We start from the raw sequence: 2,500 nt of genomic DNA, 5'->3' as shown, positions 1-2,500 counted from the left end.
AAGGAGAGAGGAGGATAAAGAAGAAATGAAGAGGAGAGGAGGGGAAAGAAGGGAAGAAAAGGAGAGTAGGAGAAGGAAGGGGAGAAGGGGAGAGGAGGAGAAAGAAGGGAAGAAGAGGAGTGGAGGAGAAGAAAAGGAAGAAGAGGAGAGAAGGAGAAATAAGGGAGGAAGAGGAGAGGAGGAGAAAGAAGAGAGGAAGAAGAGAGGAAGAGAAGAAGAAAAGAGAAAGAAGGGAAGAGGAGGAGAGGAGAAAGAAGGTAGGAAGAGGAGAGAAGGGGAAAGGAGGGAGGAGGAGGAGAGGAGGAGAAAGGCTGGAGGAAGAGGAGAGGAGGAGAAGAGAGGAATAGCGAGTGATAGTGAGAGTGGTTCTCGCGGCCTGAGTGATGTTGCGCCAGAGGTCGTTGTCTTGGGCTTCTGCACGTGGCCGCTTTGCCTCGCTTTTATCGCTCTCTCTCTCTCTCTCTCTCTCTCTCTCTCTCTCTCTCTCTCTCTCTCTCTCTCTCTCTCTCTCTCTCTCTCTCTCTCTCTCTCTCTCTCTCTCTCTCTCTCTCTCTCTCTCTCTCTCTCTCTCTCTCTCTCTCTCTCTCTCTCTCTCTCTCTCTCTCTCTCTCTCTCTCTCTCTCTCTCTCTCTCTCTCTCTCTCTCTCTCTCTCTCTCTCTCTCTCTCTCTCCTCGGTCGTCCTCCCCTTCTCTGTTCCACTTCCTTTTATGTCTCCCTCTGTTGTTGTTTTTTTCGTTTCTTTCTTTCTTTCATGTTTTTTTCTCTAGATGATTTCGCTTGTGTTTTTATCTCTTTTTCTTCGTTTCGATCTTTATTTAGATCAGCATCACTATCATTCTTATTATATTCCCCACTGTCTCCTTCCTTTCCTTTGTTTTCTACCTGATCTCTCTCTCTCTCTCTCTCTCTCTCTCTCTCTCTCTCTCTCTCTCTCTCTCTCTCTCTCTCTCTCTCTCTCTCTCTCTCTCTCTCTCTCTCTCTCTCTCTCTCTCGCTTTCTCTCTCCCTCTCCCCTCCTCGTTATCAAATCCCCCCTTCCCTACTTCCTCCACTTACACCTCCTCCCGTATCCAATTCCCGCTATGCACTCGCTCCTAAATTCATTTCTCCACGATGGAACGAGGTCATTCCCCGGCGACCCTCCCTCCCCCCTCCCCCCTTTCCCCGGGTTAAAATGGGTCACGCAGGTCAACGAGACTCGAGATGCAGATGAGCAGGAGCGTCACGGAGTCGACGTTGCAGGTCACGTGCGTCTGGCGAGTGACGAAGCCTGTTTTCGTTTTCTCGTTTCGTTTCCTTGTTCTCGTGTTAGTTCGTAGAGTATCCTTTTTTGTGTTGTTGTTATTGCTGATATTGTCGTCGTTATTGTTGTTGTTGTTGTTGTTGTTGTTGTTGTTGTTGTTGTTGTTGTTGTTGCTGTTGTTGTTGTTGTTGTTGTTGTTATTGTTGTTGTTGTTGGTGGTGGTGGTGGTGTTGCTGTTGCGGTTGTTGTTGTTGTTGTTGTTGTTGTTGTTGTTATTCTCATTATTACTATTATAATTATTATAATTATTATCATCATCAATATCACTATTATTATCATTATTATTATTATCATTATTATTATCATTATCATTATCATTATCACTATTACTGTTATCATCATCATTATTATTATTATTATCACTATTATTGTTATAATCATTTTATTATTATTATTATCATTATCATCATCACCATCATCAACATCATCATCATCATCATCATCATCATCAACATCATCATCATCATCATCATCATCATCATCATCATCGTTAACATTATCATCATCAGGCTGCTGAATTGCAGAATGTGATGCTGCAGAAAAGGTTAAAAAAAATAAAAGTCAATAACGGACAACCAAAGGACTATTAGCAATCTCAAAATACAGATAAGGAAGCAATTTACTTAAAGATAAATCCGTATTCTTTTGAATAAACCTGCAGTTTGAATGTCGCGCCAAAATTCTAATAAAGAAAACGGGAGAAATTTTAGGGTGCACAATTTTGTTTACATTCGACCTAAATACAACACATACAGGCTAATCCTAAACACGTCTTTACTTCTTCCTTTGTCTCCTTTCTAAACTTCTTTCGTGTCATTGAAAGGATTCCGCATTTTCATGATGATTCATTCAGCTAAATGCAACACTCAGATATCTAACACAAGGTTTATTTTCAATGAACTGGTTTTAAATGGACTTCTCTCATTGATATAACTATGAGGCATAAGGATATGAGTGTTTGTGCATTCATAGACCTCTTAGGCGAAGCAAAGGGGGAGGAGGGATGACATGATCACAAGTTGACGCGACATATTGCTAGTAATGACAAGTTTTGCTACTGTGCAATGAAGAGATCGCCATTTGCAGTCCCAAGGTACTGCGATCGGCAGGTAAAACTCCAAAATTGTTTGTTTCACGTAACTGCCTTCGAAGGGCTCTCAGGTGACTTTTAAAGCTCAATTAATGAAATCTACATTT

The sequence above is a fragment of the Penaeus monodon genome, chromosome 13 (assembly GCF_015228065.2).
Source record: "Penaeus monodon isolate SGIC_2016 chromosome 13, NSTDA_Pmon_1, whole genome shotgun sequence".
In the NCBI taxonomy this organism is placed as follows: domain Eukaryota; kingdom Metazoa; phylum Arthropoda; class Malacostraca; order Decapoda; family Penaeidae; genus Penaeus; species Penaeus monodon.
Note: the sequence above shows the minus strand (reverse complement) of the source record.